Source organism: Bos javanicus, chromosome 13 (assembly GCF_032452875.1).
Source record: "Bos javanicus breed banteng chromosome 13, ARS-OSU_banteng_1.0, whole genome shotgun sequence".
Lineage (NCBI taxonomy): Eukaryota > Metazoa > Chordata > Mammalia > Artiodactyla > Bovidae > Bos > Bos javanicus.
In genome coordinates, this window is record NC_083880.1 from 69,079,543 (window position 1) to 69,090,918 (window position 11,376).

Genomic DNA, 11,376 nt, shown 5'->3' on the forward strand with positions numbered 1-11,376 from the left:
GAAAAAAGTACCAAAAGACTACAAAAAAGTTCTTTAGATGACCGGAAAAGTTTTCTATGTTGGAATGGGAAATTGTTACATAATAGTTATACTGTTTTACATAAATAATTTTTTCTCCACCAAGAGTTTATTGAACTATATATGTTCAATATATAGTGAACTTCCAGATGTTCAAGCTGAATTTAGAAAAGGCAGAGGAACCAGAGATGAAATTGCCAGCATCCATTGGATCATCGAAAAAGCAAGAGAGTTCCAGAAAAACATCTACTCCTGCTTTATTGACTATGCCAAAGCCTTTGACTGTGTGGATCCCAGCAAACTGTGGAAAATTCTTCAAGAGATGGGACTACCAGCCCACCTTACCTGCGTCCTGAGAAATCTGTATGCAGGTCAAGAAGCAACAGTTAGAACCAGACATGGAACAACAGACTGGTTCAAAATTGGGAAAGGAGTATGTCAAGGCTGTATATTATATGTCACCCTGCTTATTAAACTATATACTTACTACTTTGTAAGTTTTTCATTTTTAAAATTTTTTATTGAAATATAGTTGATTTACAATATGTTAGTTTTAGGTATACAGCAAATTGATTCAGTTATACACATATATATTCTTTCTTATAGTACTTTGTGTATTTTAATATATATAATGATTTTAATTGGGCTTCCCCAGTGGCTCTTCAGTAAATAATCTGCCTGCCAATGCAAGAGATATAGGTTCAATCCCTGAGTCAGGCAGATCCACTGGAGAAGGAAATGGTAACCCGCTCGATTATTCTTGCCTGAGAAATCTCATGGACAGATGACCCTGGTGGGCTACAGTCCATGGGTTGCAAAAGAGTCAGACATGACTTAGCGACTAACCAAAAACAAGAACTATTTAATACACTACAATGATATAATAATTTATATTATAATATATAGCAATTATAATTATATTATTATAATATAACAGCTTATATTATAATAATATAACAATTATACTTATATTATAATAATATGATAATTTATATAATTATAAATTAATAATAATTGTCTTTAAAAGGATTGCATACACTTCCTATGAAATTTAAAATCACAACATTTAAAAATCTACCTTTAAAAATTACAACTCTAGCTTTATTTAATAAAACAGTAAAAAGATTCAGGACAATGGAGCCTTCAGAATACAGGAGGCATGGAGTGGATTAGGAGAGGGGAGACAGCCTTAATCATGCGTAGATTTTTTGTCAAAGGATAAACTGAATTTGGGGAAGCAATTCATGGATGTTTATTGTACAACAAAAAACAACAAAGAAAGCAAGTAAATGAAATCTGACTGAGATGGTTAGTTTTATATGTCCACTTGACTAGGCAACAGGGTGTCCAGATATTCAGTTAAACATTATTTCTGGTGACGGTGTTTCAGAGTAAGATTAATATTTGAATCCACAGATTGAGTAGAGCAGACGGCCCTCCACCCTGAGGGTGAGCCTGATCCAATCCACTGAAGGCCTGCATAGAACCAAAGGCTGGAAAGGGGGACTTCCCTGGTGGTCCACTGGTTCAGAATCCACCTGCCAATGCAGGGGACACGGGTTTGATTCCTGGTCCGGGGAGATTCCACGTGCTGCAGGGCAAATAAGCTCATACCCCAGAAGTACTGAGCCCAAGGTCTAGAGCTGCAACTGCTGAGCTTGTGTGCTGCAGCGATAGAAGCCCATGAACATAGAACCCCTGCTCCATGACAAGAGAAGCCACCACAAAGAGACGCCTGTGCACCGCAACCAGAGAGCCGCACCCACTGAGTGTAACTAAAGAAAATCCATACACAGCAGCAAAGATCCAGCACAGCCAAGAACAAATAAATAAAATTCATTCTTGCTTTCTTTAAAAAAAGGCTGAAGGAAAAAGTTTCTCTCTGCTTTCCTGTCTTTGATCTCAGATATCAGTCTCTTCAGCCTTGAGACTCAGCTCTCCTGGGTCTCCAACTTGCCAGCTGCAAATCCTGGGACTTCTCAGCTTCCAAGACAGGGTGAACCAATTCCTTATAATAAATCTCTTTACATAGAGGAGATATAGATACACAGATAGTAATATATCCTCTACTGGTTCTGTTTCTCTGGAGAATCCAGTCTAATACAGAGGCCATATCAGATCAGATCAGATCAGTCCCTCAGTTGTGTCTGACTCTGCAACCCCATGAATCGCAGCATGCCGGGCCTCCCTGTCCATCACCAACTCCAGGAGTTCACTCAGACTCATGTCCATCGAGTCAGTGATGCCATCCAGCCATCTCATCCTCTGTCGTCCCCTTCTCCTCCTGCCCCCAGTCCCTCCCAGCATCACAGTCTTTTCCAATGAGTCAACTCTTCGCATGAGGTGGCCAAAGTACTGGAGTTTCACTTTAGCATCAGTCCTTCCAAAGAAATCCCAGGGCTGATCTCCTTCAGAATGGACTGGTTGGATCTCCTTGCAGTCCAAGGGACTCTCAAGAGTCTTCTCCAACACCACAGTTCAAAAGCATCAATTCTTCAGCCATATAGGAACAATAAAACAGTGTGTCAGAACCAAGGATTATAATTAATTTATTCTGTGCAGCTGAGTGAAATCTGAAAGGTAAAAAAGAAAAAAGTTATGCTTTTCTATGAGAAACAAAGCAGAATGAAAATTTTAAAACAAATGACAAACTTGAACAAAAGATTTTCATGTTTGTATAACAAGAAAGCAATTATTGATAATACTCTGAACATCTATTGAAGAACTCCAAACAGAAGAAGGAAAACAAATTCTTCAATGGACGGAATGTGTAAGCCATCTGATCAGGTGTTTTTTAAATAAAATGTAAAAGGTGAAGACAAATGTTAAACCTTACATGGAAGCAAAAGTGGCTTTTCCACCTATGTCTGAGTACTGGGAGCCAGTTCTCCTACTATCATGAAAGTTTTCAAATATAAAAATGCAAAGAGTAGTATGTTTACACTGAGAGGGCAAGAAGTAATGACACACTCATAGCATTCTGATCTTGGCTTCTAAACACCAGGTTCCCCTAAAAAGAGTGAGGGCTCCTTGAGGGGAAAAAAAAAAAGGACAAGTTCTAATGATGGTGCAGGGAAAAGAGAAGAAAGCCTCAAAGAATGATAGGGACACATAAGCTAGCTAGAAGTAGCTCTCACTAGTGATATTTGCAACAATTTCAGCAGCAAAATTGGATTGTAACCCAGCAAATAAAATAAGAATCTATGATAGAACCACCATGTGACCCAGCAATCCCACTCCTGGGCATATATCTGGAGAAAACCACAATTCCAAAAGAGATATGCACTCCACTGTTTATCGCAGCACTATTTACAGTAGCCACAACATGTAAGCAGCCTAAATGTTCATCAACAGAGGAATGGATAAAGAAGATGTGGCACATACATACAATGGAATACTACTCAACCATAACAAAGAATGAAGTTTTGCCATTTGCAGAGACATGGATGGACCTAGAGACTGTCATGTAGACTGAAGTAAGTCAGAAAGAGAAAAACAAATACCATGCATTACCATATATATGTAGAATCTAGAAAAATGGTACAGATAAATCTACCTGCAAAGCAGAAATAGAGACACATTCTTAGAGAGCAAATGCATGGGCATCAAGGAGGGGGAAAAGGGATGGAATGAATTGGGAGACTGGGATTGAGATATATACAGTAGTATTTATACAATAGATGACTAAATGAGAATCTACTAGATAGCACAGGGAACTCTACTCAATGCTCTGTGGTTACCTAACTAGGGAAGAAATCAAAAAAAAGAGGGGATGTATGTATATGTAGTCTATGGGGTCGCACAGAGTCGGACACGACTGAAGCAACTTAGCAGCAGCAGCAGAGCTGATTCATTTTGCTGTACAGCAGTAAATAACACGACATCATAAAACAAGTATATGCCAATAAAAAATGTTAAAAAAGAATCCGTCTGTAACAATATAAATATATGAATGCGTATATATATATACATTCATACATATCTAGGAGAGATAAGAAAGCTATTCCTTACAGAAGATCACCAACTAGTAATGTAAACCTAATGATGAAAGTGAAAATCGCTCAATCGTGTCCAACTCTTTGCAACCCATGAACTATACAGTCCATGCAATTCTCCAGGCCAGAATACTGGAGTGGGTAACCTTTCTCTTCACCAGGGGATCTTCCCAACCCAGGGATCAAATCCAGGTCTCCAACATTGCAGGTGGATTCTTTACCAGCTGAGCCACAAGGGACGCCCAAGAATACTGGAGTGGGTAGCCTATCCCTCCTCTAGAGAATCTTTCCTACCCAGGAATCAAACCCGGGTCTCCTGCATTGCAGGTGGATTCTTTACCAACTGACCTATCAGGGAAGCCCAAACCTAATAATAGAAAGTAGAAATCATCAAAGGATGCCAGGTGGTGGTGGTGGTTTAGTCGCTAAGCCATGCCTGACTCTTGCGACCACATAGACTGAAGCCTGCCAGGTTCCTCTGTCCACAGGACTTTCCGGGCAAAAATACTGGAGAGGGTTGCCATTTCATTCTCCATCTTCCTGACCCAGGGATCAAACCCAGGTCTCTTGAACTGCAGGTGAATTCTTTACTGACGGAGCCATCAGAGAAGCCCCAGTGTATGCTAGAGCTAGAGGCTGAATGTTTGCTATGAAACAGTATTTGCATAGTCTCAAAATATGTACCTACAAAGAGAGTATAAATGGAAAACCAGGAGCTTTATTGTGGAGAAACCTGGCAGACATTCCTTGAACTAAATGATCAAAGTTAATATCTCTAAAAATCAACAAATGAACATCACGTGCAGCCTGATATGCTGTCCCAAGGAGGACACAATATTAATTCTTTAGTTTTTTTCTGCTAAAAATGCATAACCTGAGTCAAATCATGAAGAAATATCAGAGAAACTCAACTTGACAGGCATTCTGCAAAATAACTGACTTGGGCTCTTCATAAATATCAAGATCAAAAGCCATCAAGAAAAGCAAAGAAATTGTTCCAGATTAAACACAACTAAAGAAACATGACAACTAATACAGTTCTGTGTTGCAGGATTAAATCCTGGACTGGGAAAAACTAAAAAGCATATTATTAGACTATTGATTAAATATGAATGGAGGTTATGGATTAGCTTATAGCATTGTATCGATATTAAATTTCTGATTTTGATAGTTACACAATGGTTTTCTATGAGAATGTCTTTTTCTTATGAAATACACAGTGAATTATTTAGTAAATAGTGTCTCCAAACTAACCCTTATCTGAATTAGGGAGGGGGAAGGAAATTCATATACAGAAATACAAGTATGTGTATGTGTGTAGAAAGAGAGAGATACATGGATAATGCTCACATGCACACATTTATGAAACAAATGTGAAGAATGGCAGCAATTGATGAATCTGTATAAAATGTAAACAGGGGTTTTTTATACTAGTATCACAAAATTTAAAAATTACTTTATACTATGTACATGTTCATACATACAAATTCCCAAAGTAAGCGAAAATTCAAGAAAGTATGTACTCAAATACACCGCTCGTGGGGACATGTAAGTTGGTATTACTTTTCTGAATGTTGACAGTTTGGCAATATATATCTGAACCCTGTATTTTTGCATAAAATTTTGACCCCATAATATAAAAGTATGAACATAGGTGCAATCAATTCAGAGCTACAGTTACCATTATACAGGAAATGGCTAAAACCTAAATGGCTAATAATAGAAAAAAAACTGAACAAAATATAAAGCATCCACCCAATGAAATAAAGATACTGGTGCAGAAGACTATGGAAGTTTTCCTGTACTATATTAAGTGAAAAAAAGCTAGGAACTACACTAACAACAACAAAGAACATGCAATTTAGCCAATTTTTTCAAAACAAAATTATATGTTATGATAGACGACGTTCTTGGCCCCACTTCTTGACTATTTTCTGATTCTACACCCATGGCCCCCAGACCTTGGATTCAGTCATGCGAGTTGCTGGGACCCATAAAAGGGGGTGAAAACAACGTGTGTGAGCCAATTTTATCCTAAGTCATCAGAGCCCTTGTACAGTCCCACTTGTTCTATCAGGTTTCTGCCCACCTCCATGAGAAGAATGTAACTGAGCTGACATTTGTTCTCAGGAGGAGAATGAGAGCCACGTGGGGCAGAGCAGAGCCACCCAACCAAATTCAGCCTAGGTCAGCTGACACCCAGCTGCTCAGATTCATCAGTAATTGCTGTGTTAAGGTCTGAGATTTGAGGTGGCACATTTTTCTGCCAATAATTAGTTGACATATATCTGAAGCAATACCTAAAAATTAGGATTGCATTGTTAAAGATATTCATTATTTTCTTCTAATTTATTTTCTGAATAAAGTGTACATGTATTAGTCTGATAATAAGTCAGAAATGAGTTACAATAAATAAAGAAGCAGGGGCTTCCCTGGTGGTCCAGTGGTTAAGAATCTGCCTGCCAATGAAGGGGACGCAGGTTCAATCCCTGGTCCAGGAAGATCCCACGTGCTACAGGGGACTGAGCCGGTGTACCACAAGTCCTGAGCCTGTGCTCCACAGCAAGAGAGTACCCTGCTCACCACAACCAGAAAAAGCCCATGCACTGCAATGAAGACTCAGCACAGCCAAAAATATATAAATGAATTGAAAATAAAAATAAATAATCTAAAACAATAGAAAAACAGAAAAACAAAGAGAAGATAATGAACTCAAATTCAGGATCTCAAAGGATTCCTGGAAAAATGTTCTACTACTCAAATTAATACATAGCTTGCACTCACTGAATGCCCACTGTAACCCAGATATTTTAATGTGTCCCCCTACCCCTCTCCTTTCTTTGGCTACCATCTTTACTATTTTCAAAGTAATAAAGTGAGACAGGATTCTTTTCATTTTACAGTTGAGGAAACTGAAGTCTGAGTAAGTTATGTAGCACACCTAAACTTACTGAGCTACAAATGATCAGAGCTGAGAAGTCAGCCTGATATGAAGTCACCACCCTTAATTAATGCTAGGGACCTCCCAGATCCCTGGTTCTGCCAGAATTCTGCTGCTAACCTTAGGAATTTTATTTTGAGTTCCATGGAGTCCTGAAGGTCTGCCATTGCTCTTTCACTGTGAAGTTACTCACACTACAGGCCCACCTCCAATAAGGTGGGGATGATGGATTAAAGAAAGCCACAAACTTCCTAGGCCAAATAAATGCTGTAGCAATGAGATTCTGGGGTTCCGGGATGTCCTGAGCTCCCCCCTGGATCTTTTGGAACATTCTTGGAATCCTCCCAGCCTGTTCTGAAAAAGTCCAAGGAGTCTCTTGGAGAGGTCCACGAGGGAACTGAGTTCCCCAGCTGACAGCGCCTGGGAAGCCCCAGTATAACAACACCTCGTCCCAAGTGCGCCATCTAGAAAGAGAATCCTCAGGCTCCAGCTGAAACCATGTGGAGAAGGCTCCAGGTAACCATGTGGTGCAAAGAAGAGCTGACCCACCAAGCCTTGCTGCTGCATGAGCAAAATAAATGATTGCTGTTGTTTTAAACCACAAAGTGTGGTTTCATTTGCTATGTAGCAATAGATAACTGGAATAGTGGATACTTTTTTTCTCAAGTGATGAAGAAAGGAAAGAAGGGATAGATGGAGCAAGGGAGAGAACAAGGAAGAAGTATTTGCCACTTTATTCTCTGGAGAAAATTTCACGAATGAATAAAATTCTCCTAGTGAGAAAAGCACCCTGACTCCTGGACCTCTACGGTCCTCTGGGGAAAGAAGGGTATAGTTTTGGCTCTGCGTTAGGCTCCCTCTGGTTTGCTTTCCTTGTCTTCAGCAAACTCAGAATGGCAAAAGAACTGAATTCCCAGTGTGATCCTACCCTTATCCAGGCAGAGAGGCAGAAGTTTTATTTCTACACTTTTTTGTGTATTTATTTATTTATCCTGTCAAAGGAATTTTCAGACTTGTCATTTTAACCGCAGGGAATTTTTCATCCATTTTGGAATTTCAATCACCATGTACTGAATGGTGATGGTGATGTAGGGGCCGCCAAGCTCCTCTGAGTAGCATAAATCCCATGGCCTCTGCCTCCAGGTAAGCCAGTGCCCAGTGACCTGCTGCCACAAGCAGTCAACCAAAGGAAGCTGGACTTTGGTTACAAAGTGACATTCTTGTATAAGATGCTCATGTGAATGGTAGATTCCTTCTTCTCCTTGAATTGTGATAAAATTCTGACAAAGTAGATTCTCTTTCCAAGGTCTCTAACTTCTGGAGTGGCAAAGCGAACCTAAGAGTCCATCTGGACCAGACATCTGACTCTAGTCTGGGAAATAAATAAATATTCCAGGATATACCTAGAATATCCGTCATTAGCCCATCAGATGAGTTTTCCAGCCTTCTACTTCTATTTTCAGCTCTTTACTATACAGAGCCATGTCCTAAAAACTGCCCTTCATAAATCTCACAAAGTTGGCTTCCTATTAGAGTTGACAGACCATAATCAGAGGTACTAGGGGGAGGTTAGAGAAGAGAAGGAAGGGAGAAACCACGGTATTTCTCTCTATGACTCTCTCTTTCAGACCAGAGACTGGAATTCTTCCATGACTCCCATTGGTGCAGGATGGCCTTAGCTCCCAGGCTCTGTTAACTCCATCTCCTGCCTTTAGACTTGTATCCCATTTCTAAGCTGTCGATGTCTTGTTCCAGATACTTAGCACCAACACTCCTGTGTCTTCCACCACGCCCTTAACTTCTTCTACTCCAGATTGGACTCTTAAAGTTCATTACCTTAAATGCTGAGATATAAGACTCTCATCATTCTACTCTTCTTAATCTCGGTGCAATCAGGCTTTCTTTCTATCCGTGAGCACACGTATCCCATGGACATCCCTTAGGTCACCAGGGCTTGGACCTGAGCTCCAAGAGCAAGCACTCACTTGAAATGTCACATTTTGGTGCTTGCTTCTACTATGATCTTTCCAGTAGTCATGTCTGATGTGAAAGTTGGGCCATAAAGAAAATGATACTTTTGACCTGTGGTATTGGAGAAGACTCTTGAGAGTCCCTTGGGCTGAAAGGAGATCCAAACAGTCCATCCTAAAGGAAATCAGTCCTGAATATTCATTGGAAGGACTGATGCTGAAGTTGAAACTCCAATACTTTGGCCGCCTGATGCAAAGAACTGACTCACTGGAAAAGACCCTAATGCTGGGAAAGATTGAAGGCAGGAGAAGGGGACGACAGATGAAGAGATGTTTGGAAGGCATCACCGACTCTGTGGACATGAGTTTGAGCAAGCCCCTGGGAGTTGGTGATGGACAGGGAAGCCTGGTGTGCTGCAGTCTATTGGGTAGCAAAAAGTCAGATACGACTGAGTGACTGAACTGAACTGAATGCTTGCTTCAGCAGCCCATATACTAAAATTGGAACTATACAGAGAAAGTTAGTATGAGCCCTGCACAAGGATGACACATAAATTCATGAAGTGTTCCATATTTTTAGAGTCTAAAAAAAAGTGGCTATATGTATGTGCACAACTGATTTATTTTCTTGTATATCTGAAATTAACACAACATTGTAAATCAATTATATTCCAATAAAAAATGTTTTTAAGTGTCCCACTTTAGAGTGAAAGTCTCTCATGGGTAAGCAACTCCAGGACAATTTACACAAGTCCTTGAAGGTTGCAGACTGTGCTGCATATGTGTCTTTATCATCATTACCCTGTTTTCTCCAAGAATTTAGCATCTGAGACAGAAAGGCATGGGAGGAGAATCCTGGTCCCATCTACTTCTCTCACTTCCGTCCGTGCACCAGCCCACCCTTCACTGATTCCAATGAGCTTATGGATTAAGTGTAAAGATTCAGGAATCTGGAAAACCAAGAATTAATTATTTATTAATTAATACAATATAACCTCATTTTTTAACTGTGTGAACTTTGCAAATTATTTACCTTTATGAGCCTTCGTTCATTTTCTGTAAAATAGGACCTACCTCATCAGATTGCTATAAGGATTGAAAATTATGATGTATAATATACCTATACTTAATCAATGATAGTTATTCTTTTATTCTGATGAACATCTATTCACTGGGCATTTTATGCATGCCAGACACTGTGCTGGGTGGTAATACCACAGTTTCTCAAGTTGATCTGGGAAAGTTTAGACTGTCAACAATCAGAATGGAATTTATCCACTCTGAGCCTCAGTTTTCTGTTCCGTCAAATGGGATTGGCAATGATAGCTATCAATCAATATTTCCTGTGAGGAATAAGTCAAGCAATTCCTGTAAAGTGCTCGGCTTGGGACTTGGCATAAAACTAGCTCCAAATAAGTATGTGTTGAAGAATAAGGAAGAGGAGGAGAAGAAGAGGAAAAAGAAGGATGAGGAGGAAAACAAGAAAAGAGTGCAGACAGTGAAAAAGAACATAGAGGAGGAAGGAGAGGAGGAGAAGACAACCTTGATGCAGATCCCAGGAGCGATTCAAAGATGCCTCTGCCTGAAAGTGAGTCCAGACAAACCCTGTGCACAACCTTAGAAATTCTCTTGAAGCTGTCTGTCCAGCTCCTGTGGTCTGAGCAATGCCAGAGGCCCACAGAAGGCAGAAATCATGATAACAGACCTGGTCTAATTTCCATGGAGAACGAAGTACTATGAGGTCAAAAAAGGCACTTATGGGCCACGAGTAGGGAATGCCAGCCTTCTGTGTGGTGAGAGCCAAGATCTCAACCCTCTCTGAACATGAGCCCTCTCTGTGAAAAGGCAGAAGTACCACAAGCCCAGACCAGATTTACGGTAACACAGCAGGACTGGATTAGATAATGTCTGCTAAGTATTTTGGACTCCTTGGAGAACGGTCATCTATAAATAGCAGGTGGTGGTATTATTATTAATCAGGCAACCTCTCATTGAAGCTAATTGCTACTGAAGCCAGTGGACATTTACCTGGGTGTAGCCAAGAAATCAGGCTTTACAGTAGCAATCCATTATTTATTTATCATTAGATTAGTGGCCAAGAAAGAAATGCATGAAGAGCATAAAGAGCAGTGATATTTGTTGTCTACAGGAAGGCCCCAAAGAGAGAAATATCTGTTTTTCTTGGAATAAAGACTTGGGTTCTGGGGACTTCCATGGTGGTCCAATGGCTAAGACTCTGTGCTTCCAATGCAAGGAGCCCGGGTTCCATCCCTGGTCAGGGAACTAGATCTCACACGCTGTAACTAAAGACCCTGCATGCCACAACTATAACCCAGTGAAGCCAAATAAATAAGCTTTTAACTTTTTTTTTTTTTTACAAAAAGACTTGGGTCCTACAGGGAGTCCAATCTGGCACTCTGTGATGACCTAGAGAGAAGGGATGGGAGGAGAA

General features: G+C 40.1%; 1 non-coding gene across 1 annotated transcript; it reads left to right on the plus strand.

The window, feature by feature from the left end:
• The first annotated feature begins 9,397 nt into the window (after positions 1 to 9,397).
• On the plus strand, positions 9,398 to 9,502 carry LOC133259968 (U6 spliceosomal RNA). The gene has a single exon (XR_009740631.1). It is a non-coding gene; the product is annotated as a U6 spliceosomal RNA (small nuclear RNA).
• The last annotated feature ends 1,874 nt before the right edge of the window (positions 9,503 to 11,376 follow it).